The sequence below is a fragment of the Zootoca vivipara genome, chromosome 7 (genome assembly GCF_963506605.1).
Source record: "Zootoca vivipara chromosome 7, rZooViv1.1, whole genome shotgun sequence".
In the NCBI taxonomy this organism is placed as follows: Eukaryota; Metazoa; Chordata; class Lepidosauria; order Squamata; family Lacertidae; genus Zootoca; species Zootoca vivipara.
Genome location: NC_083282.1, coordinates 21,828,092 through 21,849,144, shown reverse-complemented (window position 1 = coordinate 21,849,144; position 21,053 = coordinate 21,828,092). Strand labels below are relative to the sequence as shown.

Below are 21,053 nucleotides of genomic sequence, written 5' to 3'. Positions count from 1 at the left end.
GAGCGCATTGGTTGCCAGATGTGAGATATATTGACATTATTTCCAGCTCTCCTATGCCACTATTAGTATAAAACGTAATACAGTCATACCTCGGTTTAAGTACACCTCGGTTTGAGTACTTTCAGATTAAGTACTCCGCAGACCCGTCTGGAACGGATTAATCCACTTTCCATTACTTTCAATGGGAAAGCTCACTTCAGGTTAAGTAGGCTTCAGGTTAAGTACAGACTTCCGGAACCAATTGTGTATTTAAACCGAGGTACCACTGTACAGAACTATAGCAGAGCAGATAAAGGCCCCATCTGCACTATACATTTAAAGCAGGATCATACCACATCAGACAGTCATGGATTCCCTCCCCCCCCCCGCCCCCGAATCCTAGAAAGTGTAGTTTGTTAAGTGTGCTGGGGGTTGTTAGGAGACCCCTATTCCTCTCGCAGAGCTACAATTCCCAGAGTTCCCTGGGAAGAGAGATTGACAAATAGTATCTCTGTGAAGGTAATGGGGTTAAGTACAGGGGGGACACTAACTGGTGGTGATGTGAAGAGATGGAAGGGAACCCAGAAGTGAGCTCTCTCTCCCTATAGCTGAGCATTTTGTGTGTACCACTTTCCTCGGTGTTCCTGGAGAATGAAGCACACCAGATGCAGAACACTGGAATCTTTGACTATCAAAAGAGTGTATTAATAGCTGTTTGCTACTCGTGACATTTCGACATGTCAGAAATGTGAAGAATATAGAGCAAATCATTCGCGCATCCATTCCCACACTTGTCACAAAATTGCTGTAGCAATTTACTGCCAGGTCACTGAAATACTTTTGTGGCAGATTGACATGGAGGATTTCCGTCTTCCCCCTCCCCATTGTGTTGCTAGACTCTCTGGAGCCTGGGAATATTTATGTGCCCCCTTTGCTTTCCCTAAATTCTCCAAGTATATGAAGAGGGGAGCCATTAGGAGATTATTTTTATGCCGGTTCATCTTCTCAAATCTGACTGAAAGTCCACGACCTGGCGCTGTATCCAAATAGAGCAACAACTCCAGAGTTCTCATTTGGCAGAGTGTGAACTTGTCAGATTTTGCCTTAATGAGGCTCATATCTGAGGACAGGGAAGGAATAAACATGGCCCATGTGAAGAGCTAAACAGCTCAGTAATTGGATGAAGCAGGAGAGGTGGAAGTGCTGGGTACAAATGCAAATGCTGCCAATCCTAAATTCTTCCCTCACATCGCCCCATCCCCTTATCCTTCTTCCAAACATGGCTTTTTTAATAACACTCTTTTAAAATGCTAATTAATGCAGAAGCAGGACTTCAGCACAGCCTGAGCACGAAGTTCAGTTGATATATTTATTTATTTTTAGGTACATCGGACAAAGAGAGAAAAGGATGTGGAAGCTCCTTCTCTTTCTCTGTGTGTAGATCAGTTTCTCCAGATGTTGGACTACAGCTCCCCTGACCCTGATAGGCCACGCTGGCTGGGGCTGATGGGAATTGGAATCCAACAACATTTTGAGGGTACCAGATTGTCAATCAATTAAAGAAGGGTGCTTCCCACTGATCACTCTTTTATATTTAATTTAAATACATTTACATAGTACCAAAAGCTCAATATAATACATTTTTTCACAGTAAAAATCCACACTGGCAATCTCAAATTTCCAAGTGTTCTGCCATCATGTAGTCAGAACAAGACCATTTGTGCAGAAAGGAGAAGTTTCAGGGGAGTCTCAAGGTTTGCAGGAGTGCAAAAAAGGGAGGGAGGGAGGCCTCAAGGAGGCCAGAGCATGCTCAATGAGCACAAAATGCTGACTGGCTAGGGGGAGAGGGGGCAGGAGGAGGGATAATATAATAGAGTGGTTGAAACCCTGAGCAGAACCAGTCTACACTGCCCACTTGTTCTTACAAAAATATTTTTTCATTTTGTACTACAACTGCATCAACATCATACCTCAACACGTAACCTCCAAAGAGCACAACATGTAAACAAAGTGTTCCTTAACTTAGTGCCATCCATTAAAAATCACCCCACCACCAATTCATCATCTCAACACTTTGTTGCTTAAGATATTATTTAGTGCTTGCCATTCTGAAGCATGCTTATTGATTTCACCTAACTCTTGGTTGGATTATGGCCACTAAACATATATCTACAGACACTAAATATCCACAATGTCTTCAAGGAGGATGCAGCCTATTACAATTATGTATAAGGGCAATCCGCGACAACTGTGGTGGTGGTGTAGCAGGAGAACAAGGTAGCCTCTGAGCTTCTGACAACAGACACTGCACATGGAAGCTCTGCAGCATGGAGGAAAAGGGCTGTATGCAATCCCTGATGTTGTCTGGTCAAAGGGTGAAATATGTCATGACCCAAATTAACTGAAGCTTAGCCATACTCCCTGTATATCTGTCAGTCCACCCCAAAGGAAGTAGCTATTTCCGAGCCTGCCTTTGGTTACAATCCGAAACCCACAGTGGAATTCTTTACATGTCAACGCAGAAGTAAGCCCCATTGAGTTTAATGGGGCTAATTCCTAGGTATATGGCTACAGGATTGTAACATGGCAGGCGAATAACACACGTTGAGCACAATGTTTTAACTTCTGAGGAACATTTCAACAGATCCGCAACTCCACCGAGATCACTCGCACACTCTTTGGAATCAGTTTCATCTGAAATGGAATTGTAAGACAAATCAGAGGTTCAAATGAGATCAAATAAAAACTTCGAAGGAAGGAAGGAAGGAAGGAAGGAAGGAAGGAAGGAAGGAAGGAAGGAAGGAAGGAAGGAAGGAAGGAAGGAATTATATATTGAGGGGAAATTGACTGGAGGTTTCTTCCATGCTTCAATACCTATGAAAAAGCTAGATGCAAGGAATGTGTTTGATCACACTGCTGGCAACCAGACTCTCTTGACCTGCCTCACTGTGCTGTTTTAAAAGTCTGGTCAACCTTCTACTGTTTCTTGTTCCTTACTGTCAGTGGAAAAGGTTCTCTCTCCCCGCCCAACCACCCATCTGTTGTCATTCGCCTCCGACATTCAGCAAGGCACATCTGCTGAACAATTTGTGAGCAAAGTTCTGGGGCAGCCTTGCCCTGTGTGGAAATGGCAGATATGGTGTCTCTGAACTTGGCTTTTAAAATAAAATAAAAACCCCACAATGAGAGTGAACTCTGGTTCTTTATTGTGTTATGCACAGGTCACCTTTCATGTAGTTAACTCGCTGTCCATCAAGCACCTCACACAACGATGATACCAAGGAACTACAAAGAATCCCCATACGTTGAACATGACATAAGAGATCTCAGTTCACTCTGCAGTTGCTAGCACAGGCCTCTTAAAAGATTACAGGAACTGCGTGTCCCAACCCTCTGATCAGCCGGGAACTTAAGAAAGAGCCTTTCAAGTGCTAATTTAATCACAGTGGCACAGCGCAATTGGCTGCAAGCAAGCAACAGTTGACCAGAATCAGAAATGCAGTGAACTTTACAAATTCCATATGAGTTGTTGCTATTGTGCCTGCTCGTTGAATGGGACACATAGGCAGAGAGGCAAGCTGCTTCACGATAAAGTTTACCCAGGCGGATTTCAATTGCTTCGTCCTCCTAAATCTTTTCCCTTTTGCATCTGAGGTTCACTGAACTTAGTATGTTCCCAGTTGGCTCAGATCTACGGGGCATATAGGATTATCTTTTGAGTTGCAGCAGTTAAGAAAAATCTATCCAAATTCCAAGGTTTCAAGTAGTGTGAATGGAAGTCCAAGCCAAAAATAAACAAAATCTTACAACCCATGTGTTTGAATTTCACTTTAAAAAGTAATACACTTCTTTGGTTTTCCAGAAAAAAACCCAGTTTACAACAACGGATTATTCTGTTCCTAAAAGTTCTGTGATGATTATTGTGAAGTGGAATGCACTTTTTAAATTAATACAGTATTGTCTTCCATCACTGTCACATTTCATGGAAGGAAACTCATGCTTTGAGATTCTGAAAGTTGAGGTTTACAGAGACAGCGATCCAGCTAAATGGAAACATCTTTAAGTTTTGTCAGTTTCTACTACAGGAGAGAGAGTGCATGCTTAACTTTCCCATAAAAAAATCAGCGTGATTTATTGGTACTGAACTTTAAATCCCAATTAAAGGTTCACAAGTTATACCCTATTGCAGCACTATCAAATGTTTTATCTGTACAACTCTGCCCAACTCCCCGCATTAAAGCAGCAGTCAGCCTAGGTGCCATGAGAATTTCTTGCGATTTGATGGTTCCGGTTTCCGCCTGCAGGAATGGCGGACCTGTTTTCCATCTCTCTGACCTTCGTAAGGAATTTGGCGGTTGCTAGGGGAGTAAATGGCAACCCCCTACCCTCTCCGGGGGTTACGGAGAGGGGCCGCTGGCCCGCGATGCCCCCAGACCCACCCCGACTGTTTTTGGAGTGGGGGGAGCTTGGGCTGAGCACTTACGAGGGCCAGGACTCCCGGACACTAATCTGCATGGCGGGGATTTCCATGGTTAAAGAAGATAATTAGGCTTAAATCTATGGACATACTTCAGAAGGAGGGGAAGAAGCGCTGTTTACTGCTGAGAAATTTATGCTGCTGAGGGAAAGGAGTCAAAGATTGTACAGCATCTGGAAGAAGGATTGATGGGGACGGAGCGATAAGGGAAGTGAGTTTTTATTTTTTTTCTTCATATTGTTGCCTCGTACCTTCCCGGACGCGATGTCCTGGCTTGTTTGGAGTGAAAGAGAAGCAAAAGACTGTGTGAGTTGAACTTTATAACTGTTGTTACTGAGCATATTTTTTAAAGATGTGGAGTTGCCGATGAGAAAAGCCCCCCCCTAGTCGGACGGAAGGAGTTCTGGACGCGTTCGGAGGATTTATGAGCTGTGACGCACTTTAAATTGGAGCAGCGACCTGAAGCTAAGTTCAGCTATAGGGCAAGGAGATCCATTAATTTACCAAGAGTTTATGGTTTGATGATTGGGTCTCCTGCCTGGAAAAGCTGTAAATTCTATAATGATCGTAAATCTTCATGGCTATGAGAGAAAACGAAAGTGATTTGAGCTTTTTAAGATGGCGCTGCTTCGTGCTGCTTCGACGCAACAGGGAGCTCCATTAAGAAGATTTATGGGGAGGCTGGACTGATTAACTCACACAGGAGAAAGAACATCTGTGAAACTTTGTTTGATATTTATCTCAGCAGCTGGGAAACAATCGGATGAAAGTGGAAAACATCTATGTGACTGTAAGGGGAAGATCTGGATTATTATGAACTTGGAGGACGATTTGAACTTTAGAAAAAAGACGGCAGTGGACAGTTGCGAGGAATTCCCAATTTCTTGAAGCATGGGAACCCAAATAAAAAATTCTTTAGATGATTTGGCATAACATTCGGTTTGATTGATATATATATGTGTATAATTTGAAATATTGAATGTGATATAATTGGTTTTAATTGGAAAATTAATAAAAATATTTTTTTTAAAAAAAAAGAGAATTTCTTGCGATTTGAAGTTTAAAGACATTGAATGGTCATTCAAGAAGGCAAAGGTCTTGTTGCTATTCATAAACTGCCTAGAACACTAGACACAAGTGCTGTTTTGACTATAGATATACACCAAATGTCACCATTCTAGTTCACTGGGACCAACTCAAAGAATCTTGATAGCCTCAAAATCAGTAAGCCATTCTGGGACTCCCAAGCTTTCGTATATAACTATTTATGTGATGTTGGCTGTTGCATTTCAAATTAACCACCTTTAAAAAGAACACAAATAAGTGCTGTTTTACACATGGTGAACTGGAGTCCATGTATTCAAGTGGAATCATGAAATCATGGATCCAGGAACAATTCTATTAGGAGACCTAGCGGTGAAAAATAAAATTTGCTTGCTTTGTTCTGCTAGGGTGGTTACGCCTGCTGCCTGGAAAGCGAGTTAATCTCAAAACCCTACTCCATCTATGGCTAGACATCATGACAAAATCCCATTGAAACTAGGCAGTGGAACAGACTCCCACAAGAGGTTGTGGACTCTCCTTCCTTGGAGGTTGGATGGCCACCTGTCATTGGATGCTGTGGTTGAGATTCCTGCATTGCAGAGGGTTGGACTAGATGATCTTTGGGGTACCTTCCAACTATACAATTCTATGATTCTATGATTAAACACAGCAGACTTAAGTCTTTAACTGCTATCTAGGCTGCAACCCTGGGGATACTTACCTGGGAGGCAGCATCACTGTAAATAATGGAATTTGCTTCTGTGTAAATGTTCACAGTATTGTGCCATTAGTCATGACTAATTTGAGCTGGACTGGGTCCCTAACACATATTACTTTCTCATAGAAGAACAAAAGAAAATGATAGCAATTACCTCTGGTATAAATGGCCATTGCGGTCATTTTGCTTTCTTTCATTAGAAGGTCATATATGTGAGGGCCCCAGTTCAGCAGTTCAAAAAGATTATTGGATACTTATTGACAAGGGGCTGCCAATTAGTAGAAAAGGTTCGTGAAGCATGGGACCTATCTATTCAATACTGGAATGATAAATATAACCATAGTATTTATCTCTCCATGCCATTTTCATTATTGAGATAATTTCAATAATGTGTGTGTTTCATATCCATTAAAAATACACCGTATATCTGAAGGAGCATCTCCACCCGCATTGTTCAGTCGGGACACTGAGGTCTAGCTCCAAGGGCCTTCTGGCAGTTCCCTCGCTGCAAGAAGCCAAGTTACAGGGAACCAGGAAGAGGGCCTTCTCGGTAGTGGCACCCACTCTGTGGAACGCCCTCCCATCAGATGTCAAGAAAATAACTATCTGACTTTTAGAAGACATTTGAAGGCAGAAATGTTTAGGGAAGCTTTTAATGTTCAATGTTTTGCTGTGTTTAATGTGTCTAATTTGTTGGAAGTCACCCAGAGTGACTGAGGCAACCCAGTCAGATGGGTGGAATAATAATAATAATAATAATAATAATAATAATAATAATAATAATAATAATAATTTATTATTATTTATACCCCAGTCACTCTGGGCGGCTTCCAACAAAAATATTAAAATACACTAATTTCTTAAAGATTAAAAGCTTCCCTAAACAAGCTTCCCTAAATTATAATAAATTATAATTATAATCACTAGTACTACTATTAACACTTAAGCAACGTTTCCAATGCATAGACAGGCCCTGCACGTTATGGTGGGGACCCCACAGTCAACACTTTGATTCAGGGCCTAACAAATGTCCAGCCCAGTTAGAACAGAAAGCGCTGAGCCTCTTGTTGTGGGGGAAAGAGCAAGCCTTGTGTGCGGCTTCAAGCATTCAGCCCACTGCTCTACGTGAGAATCATTGGCGTACGACCATTGTACTTCAGCATCACAACTTTCTCTCCCCAAACCGCCTGGATGTTCGCATTATGAGAATTTCAAGTTTCCCCTTGTGCAGTTTGATTAACTCATTCTCCTCAACGTGCTATTTCTGAAAGTAAGCCATGCAATCAAGCGTTTTTGGATGTCTGAAAACCAGGCGTCGTTTGAAAGCCAAAAAAACCGATATTGCTGAAGAATATGCAATCTGCTTGTGGACATAATGTGATATTCTTAAACCACCGATGACATTTCAAATGTGTGGCTTCCAGGTGCCCAACTCTAGCAGCCAACATTGCCCAACAGGAGTCTAAATCCCTTGGCTAACCACCACTCCCCTCGGCTTCCAAGAGATATGTACACTTGCTTCCTTGTCCCAAATAATTATCTGCAGTTTTTCATACAGAATCTGGTGTTGGAGCAAATGCTGCTTTCTGGAAAATATAGGCCTTCGTTCAAACACACACACCATGCCTACTTGCCTGGCTGGTAACCAACAGTGTTCAGTCCCAGAACAGGACTGGCTCATAGCTCACATTTTTAAATTATCCATATTATTCAAATAAAGAGGCAAGGCTCCAGAGCACTGCATGACTACCACCTTTTCTTACATGGACTACATCCATATTTCCTTCCCTTAATCATCCCATCCATCCTTCTTTACCTTACAGAGCAGAACCATGTAGATCCATGAAAATACCCAACTTGCCAGAGAGTTTCACAGCGGAGGAGTCTCAGGCGCAGGCGTATGTTTAGCTCTCCCCACCTGAAACTTCATGTAAGATTTCACAGAACTGTCTTCTGTGCAAGAGGGCAGCCCTTTGCTACTGCCCCACAGCTAGGGAGGGGAGAAGACTCTCACGTCTCATTAGAGCCTATGCCTGCCAAAAAGGACATAGCATTTTTAAGTTAAAACAGCTTTCCCTCAGATGGGGGGGGAAGAGAGGAAAACCCCACAGCTTACAAGCTGCTTCCAGAGGAGCTGCTATCAATCATTCATCCTTATTTGTTTGTGGGGAGGTTATATGACGTTGTCTCAAACAACTGCTATTCCACACTCCCCAGAACACTTTCCTGTTGCTTTCATTGCTGCAAAAAGTCTGATTTTGGTGTGTAACATAAAGCACAATTTCAAGTCTATTGGTTTCAATAGGTCAACTTTGGGTACGACTAACGTTGTGTATCACTTAGCAATGACAATATTCTCCAACAACAATATTCTCCTCCTGTCTATCATTAGATCCCAAGGTGAGTAACAATCAAAATACAACAAAATGAGAGCAATCCTCTTAAGCTTGCTGCACCACAGACAACTGACAGGGATCTTGATCTCCTGCTTTGTGGTGTCCCATCCTGACACAGGATCAATTACGGTCCCTCCTGCCGCAATTCCTTTTATTTAAAACACACACACACAAATAACCTAGCAAAATATGCACAATTTCCCTCAGCCACCCAAAATATCTCCTCCCACCGAACTGCATGGGATGTACCAAGAACACAGGCATTTGTACGTATAGTATCCACTCACAAGTGACATTTTCATGCTGTTTCCCACATATTTAGTGTGTGGTTGTTTCGTTAGAACTCAAACACTCAATGTCTTTCCCCACCAGATCAAATAGTGTTTCTTTCAGGGTTCCGGGCACCTGAGAAATACCAGAGTTTGCTTTTTTTACATGAGATTTTTCTTCTTTACATTTTCAAATCCCAAATATTGTGGGACGAGAGATCCTTTGTGAGGCTGATATTGTATTGTAGCAGGTTTTTTGAAAAATAAATAAAGTTGTAATTAGAGGGAACTCATCACAGTACATAACAATTCTTTTTAAAATCACTCCCGATATCTTTGAGGGTTTTTTTTTGTTTTCATTTTCTCAGCACACACTGTGTCACAAGCTCCACATTCAAGAGAAAATCAAGGCGATTTTTTCCCTTTTTGTTCAAGGGATCCTTGAAGAATAACTGACCTCTGAGGAGCTATTTCTTAGTAGGAGACTAACCAATTAAGCAGAAGGGATACATTTTTCTGTTAACATGCTTAAATTACCTCTTCTTATTCTTCAAAATATTATTCTCTAAACAAACTGTTGACTTCAGAAGAAGCCCACAAAGATTTACAGGGTTTATTTTGCTTCTTAATCTTACCTCAAGGTGAAGCCATGTGCTTTAAATGTATGGCATGGCATGCATGCAGACAGAGGGGTGGATGGGGCCCCTCTTCCTGGGAAGGTAGCCCATCTAGGGGGAGGAAAACACTGATCCTAAACCTCTGCTTCCTTGAGACTAAACTCATTCGTGAGAAAAGCTTTAGGAGTAAACCCCAAGATAAAATCTGTACCTGCTGCCTTGAGGAACATCGTCGGGAGAATTAAAAGGCTCGGGAGTAAACCCTACAAATCTGGAGTGGAGTCCCTATAGACGGCTGGATGGCGCCTTGAACACCTACTTTCGGCAACTCCTACCGCCAAGCTGGTGCCAAATGTATTGCTCTGCTCAGGGCCGTTTGATGAGGCCCTAAGCTACTGAAGGTAATGGGGCCCTTTATATGTCCAGCTGTCCTTGGTCAACAACAAATTGCCACTGTTTTTTGTGTTGAATACATGCTATGTGGTAATTTATGGACCTAATAGGTATGTAGGTTTTATTTTATTTGTTTTTTATCTTATATTTTGGAAATGTACATCAAGGTGTTTTTTTCCCCTTTTTCCCCCTTTCCAAGAGAGTGGGGCCCTAAGCTATATAGCTTGTTTAGCTTATACATCAAATCGGCACTGGCTCTGCTTTCCTTTGGACCTCATCAGCAAGGCCGAGAGGGGGCCTTGTCGTCTGGGCAGCCCAGGACCTCCATGCACACTGTCCAGGCTTGTGCCCCGGAGATGTTTATTTGATGCTGCTAAGGCAGCAAAAACAACAAGGGAGGCAGTATTTACCAGTTACCAGCATCTGCAGCCACAACAGGTGCTGTGATTCTCCAGCAGTTTGATTTCACACCCAGAGGCCCACTCCATTGTCCTTCGAAACAGACCGATGCCAACAATGCAGACAAGAGAAAGGAATCAGGGGGCCAAGGGAAAGAAAAGTTGGGCAATCCGCTAGGAAGGTAGGGCTGACTGGTCTACTCACTGACAGCCCCTCTTTATGACCACAACAGACATTTCCAACATTTGATGGACTTCTGGCTAATGTGCAGTGATCAGCCCACCAAGTGCACCCACGCTTCTGCTTCCAAAGAGGAATGGGGGAGGAAATGAGCATTCTCTCCCCCCCCCCCCTGTGTGTTCTCTTAGCCCCTTGCAGCCGAAGGTCGTTTGTGTGCCTTCAAGATAGACCATTCTGGCAACTAAATTAGCCCTCATTTACAGAGACGTTGAATGCAGCCAGCATAATGGTGGTGCAAGTCTAATTGGTTCCCAACATGTGTCAGTGTGTATACTCCTCAAGCCATAGAAAAGATGCATTATGGGACTAATTTTTTTTAAATGTTAATGGGTATTGGACATTTGCCAGGCACCCAGCTGTGCACAAAACATTGAGCTGGTAAATAGCTCTTGATCTGTTTAGAAACAAATTATAATGGTTGTTAGGATTCCACATGACTGAAGGCATGGTAACCACCACCAGTAAACAGACTGACCCTATTAATGGTATGGCGGAGGGGTGGCTTGCATTCACAGTCAAAACAAGAGGCATAAAATTAACCAAGAAATTATTTTAGGGCATTCAAAGAGTGGGGGAACAATTCAGCTTTCGTTACAGCCACTGAAGGCAGCGGAGATTTCCTTCCTTCCCTTCCCTTTTGCCTGGCATGGGGTCAGGAAGAATATGTTGCCGCCACTCACCCGGTTTTAATTTTAAAGCTGACTTTCGCATGAACAAGTTCACCTGCTCTTATCAGGGCTCATCTTTCCTGCCGTATATCAGAAGCAGGTTTGACAGGATCAACAAGCTGGAATTTCACTTTGCCGGAGCGCCGGTTCATTTTAACAGGGAAACGGCGAAGATCTGCATTGCAAACTACACGGCAATATGACATAATTCGCTAACTGAAGATACTTGGTCAATAGACAGCATTCCCTAGATTCCTCTCACCTTGCAAAACAACAACACATGAATTGAATGGATTGCAATAATCTTCTTTACTGCTGGAAACCACGCTGGCAGGAGCCCCATTGGCCACAGTCCTAGAAAGCTAGATAGAGGCATATGCGGGGTGGAAGTTGACATTGAACGTTCTGCTGCAGCTGCTCATCCTATATATACCAGTGGCACATTCACTCTCCGAGTGTGGATCCCTTGGCAGTCCAACTGCGATGTCCACACACAAGTGGGAGGTATCAGCAGGCTTGGGGGAACCCCCGGGTTTTCCAGAAGATATACAAAGCCACCTTTGGGGGAGGGGAGGGGGAATCTGAACCTGGTTCTCCCTGATCCTAGCCCAGCACTCTAACCACTACAGCACACTGGCTTTCAAGAAAGTGACTGGTGCAGCATACTTGTGCAGGGACTCTGCAGGAGCTCTGGATTGAGGACGATGAAGGCACATACTGTACACCTTCTTTCTTCGTTGGCGATCACTCGAAGCCGAGTAAGATTGTCTTCCATAAACACAGTTTTAACAATGAGTCCGTAAGTGACTGTGGAGGCCAGTTCTGGATCCACACGTCCTTCCACAGTGGGGACAACAGCCAAGCATGCCTTCCTCTTAGCACGTTTCTCCCTTGCGTCCTCAAAGCCCATACCACCTTTGGTAAAGGCTGTTCTCCAATTGGAGCGCTCGCAGGCCAGTGTTTCCCAATTGTTGGTGTTTATACTACTTTTTTTTTTTTTAGATTTGCCTTGAGACTGTCTTTAAACCTTTTTTGTTGACCACCATTCATGTGTGCTGTTAAAAATACAGTGCTGGGTGCGGGGATTAAAGGACCTTATGGGACAGGAGAACCCTTAAAATAGCACAGGAAGTTGTTTTATACTTAGGGGTCCATCTGACGCAGTATTGTTTACACTGGGTTTTCATTAGGGTTTGAGACCTTCCGCCTAGAAAGGTATCATGGAGCTATGGCCGTTCTCCATCATCATACAGACTATTCTTTTCTGGCTGAAAAATTCTGGTCGGAGGCTTTGCAACACTTCACACCATTATGAGCACATTCACACCCCACTCAAACACACATTCTTGACTTCAGTAGAACTTGCTTCCAAATAAATGTCCTTGGAATCGACGGCGCTGGCACTGACATTAATGGGACAACCTCCATACCGTGCCAGGGAGACCACTTTGACACAAAGAGTGGTAGGGAGGGAGAGGGAGTTCTCTTCCCACTCTTTAAACCCCTAATATTCTGGCTTTCCTTTTCAGCCAAAGTTATCTACACGGCCACGGAGCTAACTTGACGGCAGCTTTTCAGATGAGTCACCCAGCTCCCGCTTTTCCTTTATTAAAATAATACAAAAGAAAAGGGCTTTTGCCTCTCCACTCCCTGAATGAACGTGGAGGTGAAGGCTTGCATCAGAAGTGTAAACACTGACACTGAAATGAGAACTATAATAAAAGCAGGGGGGGGGGAGTATTTCATGTCAAGGACAGCGTGCTACATTTTCAGAGCAACCTGTAGCAATCAGTTTTGAACATCTTTCCATCATAGATCATTCTGTCTCTCCTCTTTGCTTGACCTGTAGTCAAGAATTCACAATGTCAAGCTAAGCGGGGGGGGGGGAGTTTTTAAGAGCAAAGGCAGCAGCATAGCGGCAAGGAAGCTTACCAGCATAATTCAGGTGTGGGGGACCCATTCATATTTTGCTAGCACTAATTATAATTTCAGTGCTAGCAGAAACATTCCACTCTGAAGTTTGCATTCATTTAAAAGCAGTTTTTGCAACTCAAAATATCCAGTGCTGGTAGGTAACGGTCACTCTTCTGCTTTTACCAGCATAGGGGCATCTCCCTATGTAATGATCTCAATAAAGGCTCCGGGAAATAAATTTCACCTTTTTGCCAAACATGAGCATTTGTTTCTTATTGGCAAGTTGTATCTCATTACAAGCTATGGGATACACAAGGGTCTGGATTCCATTTGGGTGCCCCAGGGATTTAGTGTTGTGTCCAGCTCACCATTAAAATTGTAATAAAATAAAAGCAGGGAGGTTATTCGCACACACAGAATTGGGTTTATTTTAGGAACACGGGTGGCGCTGTGAGTTAAACCACAGAGCCTAGGGCTGGCTGATTAGAAGGTCAGCAGTTCGAATCCCCGCGACGGGGTGAGCTCCTGTTGCTTGGTCTCAGCTCCTGCCAACCTAGCAGTTCGAAAGCACATCAAAGTGCAAGTAGATAAATAGGTATCGCTATAGCAGGAAGGTAAACGGTGTTTCTGTGTGCTGCTCTGGTTCGCCAGAAGCGGCTTTGTCATGCTGGCCACGTGACCTGGAAGCTGTATGCCAGCTCCCTCGGCCAATAACGCGAGATGAGCGCCGCAATGCCAGAGTCGGTCACGACTGGACCTAATGGTCAGGGGTCCCTTTACCTTTTTAAGTTTGTCAATCAATTCCTTCTCACAGGGAACTTTGGAAGTTGTAGCCCTGTGAGGGGAAGAAGGGTCTCCTAGCTACTCCCAACAGCCTGAACAAACTACGGCTTTCAATGTATTGTGAGAATGTGGCCCAGCTCAAAGCAATGGCTGTAATCCAGTGAATTTCAGAACTTGGACATGAAAAGCACTAAAGATCTGGTAATTTCTCAAGTCAATTTGTGTCCCTGGTCTAGGGCACATAATGGCACTCCTGAGTGGGCTTCCACATTTGACCTCTGAGCCTGAGGTTAACCCATCCTTCTGCAGCAGCTATTCTGTTAAGCGAATGCAACAAGTCTGTGCTTTCATTCTGCGCCGATCACAAAATCAGGGATTCATGGAGAGAGATCAAAAGACAGTGTACCTAAGAACATACAAAGAACCCAGCTGGATGAGGCCAAAGGCCCATCCAGTACAGTACAGTACTGTATTCTGCTCTCATAGTGACTAACCAGATGCTTGTTTGGGACACACAGAAGGAGGACATGAGCAAAATAGCACTTTCCCACTTGCGATCCTCAGCAACAGGTGTTTCAAATAGTAGAGGCAGTGCAACAACCTTCTTGATTGCTAGCTTTTTCTTCCATGAATTTCCCCAATTCTCTTTCAAAACCACTTACGTTGGTGGCCAGCAGTACATCTGCTGTAACCATGGGCTGTGCAAAGAAATGCTTCTTTTTGCCTGCCCTCTTATCTCCCAAAATTCAGCTTCATTGCATGACCCAGGGTTCTAGTGTTACGACAGAGGGAGAACAACTACTCTCCATCCACCTTCTCCACACAAACACAATTCCACCTCCCTCACTTGCAACTTCCTCAGGGTCCCCTTACATATTAAGAATCATGCATTTGTCGATAAGCCAAGGCACCGTCAACATGCTATCGCCACACTTCACATAAACGAAGTACATTCCCCATGTGCTATAGGCTCCCACACATTCTGCAGATGCATAGGAAGTACACCTGTTCCACCATCAATGGGGGAGAAGTGTGACTCATCCAACAGCTTGTGCCTGCCCGATCGCAGGTGAACAATGCAGTTGCCATGGCAACCGGCTTAAGAGTGCAGGAAGCCTCGTTCTAACAAAGTTATATTAGGAAGTAAAGGCAGAGAAATTAATATATCCAGCCACAATGGCATTTGGTAAAAAAAAAATGTTTTTGATGCACAGGTTCTGCAAATAGCAGTGGATTTCTAGTGACCAGAAGTCAAACTTTCCACTAAAAGCATTGGCAGTTGCAAATAACAGGTTTGGGACTGAATTAGCCAAATTCAAAATTGAGTATCTAGTAAATAGTACACCCAAAACCAACCACGATGAATGATCCAATGCTCCCTAGGTGCTGATCCTACCCCCATCCTGAATCATCACTTCAATGCAAGGAAAGTCTTTGTCAGACTGGTGCCCGCTAGGCATAATTGGGACTTCAGCCCCTAACCGCTCCAGACAGCATGGTCAGTGGTCAGGGTGATGAGAGGAATAGCACAGCAGTATCAGGAGGTGAAGGCCTTCCAAGCATATATCACATAAGGGTTAATTTGCTTGCAATAGGATGGTTTCATTCAACCCAAAAGAGGCCCACGCCACATAACAAAACGGAAAGAAAGAAATATCAGTGGGCCCCAAACCCAGGTATATTATTGTTGTCGCCATTATTAAAGAGAAATGCTTTTGCATGCATTTCAAGGCAATTTACAAATATACCATAAAGTAGCTAAAAGTAGCTTTAAAAATGGCAGAAAAACCAATGTTTTTAAACAATGCAAAATAAACACCTCTGTCCTGAACCCCTGGCCTACCTTGCAGCAAGTCAAGTCCAAAATTCAAAGCTGGGGTACGGGGCGGGGGTTCAATCCACACAAGCAAAGTCCAATGGTTAGGAAATGCAGTCTAGGGTCAATCCAAGTAGCCAGGTCTGAAGTCCAGCAGTCAGGATACAGTGCAGAGTCAAACCTGAAGCACAATCCAGGAACAGCCAAGTCAAGGTCTAGGGACGTGGGCAGTTGAACAAACACAGCCCTTTAGCTTTGCTTCCCTTTGCTGCTTTGCCTGCTGATTGCAGCACCTGGGCTTGATGAGGCAGGTGACTCTCACCTGTTCTCAGCCTGCTCCAGCTGAGGAATCACATCCCTCCTCCCAGAGCTAGCGAGCTCCACCTGGCCAGCTAGGGAGATGGGCTATGGGGCCTTGCCTCCTAGAGCACCCCTCCTGCTTCTCTCTATGCCTCTGCTCTGGTTCCTGTGCACTGGCCCCCAACCCCTTTGCCACCCTCCTCTGACAGTTTCCTCTCTGCTCCAGTCAGTCATTCGCACTTTAAAATGAAAAAAACAAAAAACAAAAAAATCCATTTTTGTTTTGTTTCATAATGGAAGAAAAACTCCGGCAATTAATTTCCCAGTTCTGGGTGCATTGACAAATACCTATCCTTGGGGTGCTGAGTTCAATGGGTGTTTACTTCCATGATGTAGCAGCTATATGCATTGTTATTAGCCCCATTAAAAGCAGCACCGTTTAGTCTGTATGAAGATATTCTACATCGCAGAGCATGAGAGAATTGGGTGTCCGGGTTAATAAGATCCTTCACATGCATCTCATTAAACAATAGCAGCAATGAGCCTAAATCTTGCATGTACATTAATTTGGATTAGGTTCAATTTATGAAAGGCGAAGAGATAAGGCGTTCTTTTTGCAAGGTGCAGAATTCTCTGCTGATGAGACACAGTGGCCCGGCCCAGTCCTTCCTTGAGAATATATAGCAGGGATGGGGAGTGTCTGGCCTGTGGGCAGAATTAGGCTTAGCCTAGGTACCAACTTGGCCCACCAGGCTGTTTCTACAAAACCACACACCCCACGAAACATCAGTCATGGAGCAAGTAGAAGCACAGCTGTCAGAGCCTTAAGCTGTGTTTTCAATTGGTCATTGCCAAGCCTGCTGGGATCAATGGCCCTGGGTCGTTTCCCACTGGGAGCTCTAAAGTGCATCCCTGCTGGGCTTGAAGCCAGCACCTATCACAAAGGGGGAAAGGGTCGTCTAATGCCATGGTTCTCTACCCGACCCAAGCTAAGTCAGTCTCACTGTGGTCCCATATAGGTGCTTTGCGTGTTAGGGGAGGGGGTACACATTATGGTCCTTCTGTGGTGGTTTGTCCACCTTTGGTCCCCATCCCGAACTCAACTCTCATCTGTGGCTCCTAGAAGCTGTCAGAGAGAGACGGTGCGGTGTAGTGGTTAAGAGTGGTGGACTCGTAATCTGGGGAACCGGGTTCTATTCCCCGCTCCTCCACATGCAGCTGCTGGGTGACCTTGAGCTAGTCATACTTCTCTGAAGTCTCTCAGCCTCACTCACCTCACAGAGTGTTTGTTGTGGGGGAGGAAGGGAAAGGAGATTGTTGGGCGCTTTGAGACTCCTTGGGGTAGTGATGAAGCGGGATATCAAATCCAGACTCTTCTCTTCTTCTTCAGCATGTGACAGCAGCCACACCCTGAGAATGGCTTTGACTGGTCGGCTAAACCAGGTGAGGGTAGCCGATGGGTCTCAAACCCTCAATGAGTTAGAGACTTTCCCTGCATGCGAAGACAATCTCTAGGATGAGGACAATAGTGAATCCAATGGTCAATAAGGCAGTTTCCTGCACATGCTATAGGAGGAAGTAAGGGGCAGATGGGGCTCGACAAGGTAGCTCAGAAGGAAAACTCTGATCCTAAACCTCTGCTGCTTTGTGGGATATTTTCAGGAGAAAATCTAAGGAGTAAACCCTGCACAAATCCAGAGCGGAGTCCCTAAGATGGTTGGGTGGTGCCTTGTATTCCTCCTTCTGCCAACTCCTGCAGCCAAGCAGGTCCCAAACATATTGTTCTGTGTTCTTTTGGGCTTAAACATCATTAACTCTTTGCAGGATCATGCCCATTCAGAGTTGGGGAAGGCCCCTTTAATTACCGGTAATATACCTTAAATGCTGTCAGTCAAAGAAAAGAAAAGCTGTTGGGACAGGATAGGGATTTCCTGTCCCCTGGCTGTCAATAATTAATACATTATTTACACTATCACACTCCTGCTTACCAACTTTCAAGATTCCATTTACACTCTGATCCCTCGCTCAGTAGCCAATTTAACGTCAGGCTGACCTTTTCCTGCTTATCAGATAAGAAAAGAATATCATCAAAAATGTGCATTTATTATGGCAACTATATTCAGAGCTATCTTCTTTTAAAAAGGCATTTTAAAAGAATATTTTTAAAGGAATCTATCAACAGCTAGCAACTCTATACCCTCCAACATTTATCTGATGAAAATAGGGGTGTCGTATTCAGTAGTAGCAGTAATAATAATAATAATAATAATAATAATAATAATAATAATACATTTATTAATTAAACCCCACCAATCTGGCTGGGATGCCCCAGCCATTCTGGGAAGCTTCCAACATATAAATAATAATAAAAAAATATTTTTAAAAACTTCCTTATGCAGGGCTGCCTTCAGATGTCTTCCAAAGATTGTATAGTTACTTATCTCCTTGGCTCAGGAGTCAAATAATCCCATACCCTCTAACATTTCTCTGATGAAAATAGAGACGTCCTAAGGAAAAGCGGGACATTCGGGGATCAAATCAGAAACCAAGGATGGCTTATGTCAGGGGTCAGCAAACTTTTTCAGCAGGGGGCTGGTCCACTGTCCCTCAGACCTTGTAGGGAGCTGGAATATATTTTGAAAAAAAATATGAACGAATTCCTATGCCCCACAAATAACCCAGAGGTGCATTTTAAATAAAAGGACACATTCTACTCATGTAAAAACATCCCGGACTGTCCACGGGCCAGATTTAGAAGGTGATTGGGCCGCATCCGGCCGCCGGGCCCTAGTTTGGGAACCCTGGTTTTATGTAAATCCAGGACTGTCCCTGGAAAATAGGGACACTTGGAAGGATTGCAACTCGGCATTGCTATGTTGGAGACGACAGTGTTTACACAACACACGAAGCTCTGTTAAAGAAAAAGTCTTGCTTATTAAAGGAACTGGCAGTGAATTCAGAGTTGCCATACCACTAAACCAGTCATACAACAGGAAATCTGATGAAATAATCCCAAACGCACTTCAGTTGAAGCTGAAGCACATTAAAAAATGTTTGAAATATCTATTTCATCAGGCTCCAAATTAGTTATGGACTCCCAGAAGAAACATCATTGCGTGTTTATAATATGCCACAGAGATGTCATTTCATACAAAGTGTTCAATAAGGTCTGCGTCTCCTTTTTTTTTTTTTTTTTTTTTGCTCTCCCTGTGAAAACTGTGTATCATTATGAAGGCATCCAAAACATCAGAGCAGATGTAGGTTTCTGGGACCCCATGTGTTGTGAGACTCCACTGCTCACCAATCCTGGGCAGCATGACCAATGGCCAGGGATGATGGACATTGTAGCTCAACAAAGGTCTGGCGTTCCTCTAGAGCAACGACTGACATGGTAAGAATTCAGAAGAGAGACGGCTAACAGGAAACGAGGCCTGTGGCTTTTCAGAGATTTCATTGGGAGTCTACTAGTAGTAACAGAATGGCACTGGGCTGTGGGCAAAGTAGAATATCTCTGCTCCACAGCACAAAATCCCACTAGAAAGAAAAAGGGAGAATCTGCCTGCATTTAGAAAGCTAGGCTGAGCATTTCTCCCTTGGCATGCTTGTTTTCTGTGTGCATATATCGTACATATACATAGTACTGAATTTAAGTAGTGCAGCCCAGAAAATCAATTGCTACTTGATAGTATAAACAGGCCCTTAGGTTGCCGTGGGGGGTCCCTTCTGAATCGGCATGTATTCAGAAATAAGCCCTACTGACTTGTGAATGTTTGTGGGTGAGCAGATTTACCAATTAAAACCTCCGAACATTGTTTAAAAAGATTCACCGGAAAGGAAGAGCAAAGACAATTAGAGCTAGCAGGATGTGGCTGACTTCTCATGATAAATATAATGCCGTTGGGAGTGACTGTCTTTCTAGTTTTTTGTTTTGCCATGCTCTCCATGGCAGCCATTTTGTGTTATGCCACATAACACAACCCTCCCCAGCAAATATTTTGTGAGTGGCGCTCCGAGCGCTCACCCCAAATTTGAAATGTGCCCTGTGGACAGAAAAGGTAGGCAGATCCTCTTTTGAGTATATGGAATATCAACACAATATATATTTTTATATAGTTCAATTTGTTGTATTTAATGGTGATATGTTACCTAGCAACCCTGAACGACGATTCACTAGTTACGTGAATAGTTTGCCCATCTAGTGAATCAGCATTTGTGGTTATTAATGAATGTATCTGCCTCATCCAACCTCCTTTAATGGAATGCAGAATGAATATCTTGCCCGTCTCGAGGAATTACGAATCAACATAGTATCAAATAAACATTATTTACATCTACTAAAATTAAGAGCAGAAATTATCGAACATTAGCATAATTCAAACAAAATTCCCCTATTACAATAATTAATGACTCATTTAATACTACTTGAATGACTACTTCTTTGCTTTCATTTTGGCAAACTTATTATTAGCATGTTTACTCAGAAATAGCTCAGTCGGTAGAGCATGAGACTCTTAATCTCAAGGTCGTGGGTTCAAGCCCCACACTGGGCAAAATATTCCTACTTTGCAGCGGGTTGGACTAGATAACCACATCATGGTCCCTTCCAACTCTACAACTCTATGATTAAGAAATTAGAAAGGACTCAGACATACAGCCTAGCTGTGTCCCCCTGCCAAATACAACACTATATAGCACACTAAGAAAAAATATGCTGAAGATCTGAATGGGTATGTTTTTAGATGGGAAAGAATGGGTTATTTCTGGAAGGAGACAAGAGGTGAATGCTCATGGTTTTACTGGGAGAGTGACTGATTGCTTTGACTGCTACAGAACAGGTTTGCTGATACTTTAATATGAGCCTATTACAGCAAGCTCCCGTTTTCAGACACATTTTCTGCAGCTGGTACATGCAAGTATCGGAAGCCCCCAAAAGGAAACCTCTATGTTTCAAAACTGGATTGGGCCTCAGAAGCCCTCCTTAACACTTGTTGCCGATATGTTTGCAGAAGACAGCCTCAAGGTAAGAGCCTGTGATTTGTC

General features: G+C 43.5%; 1 non-coding gene across 1 annotated transcript; it reads left to right on the top strand.

Annotated features, from left to right (window-relative positions):
- The first annotated feature begins 20,488 nt into the window (after positions 1 to 20,488).
- TRNAK-CUU (transfer RNA lysine (anticodon CUU)) lies at positions 20,489 to 20,563 on the top strand. Its single transcript has one exon. It is a non-coding gene; the product is annotated as a tRNA-Lys (tRNA).
- Positions 20,564 to 21,053: the final 490 nt, after the last annotated feature.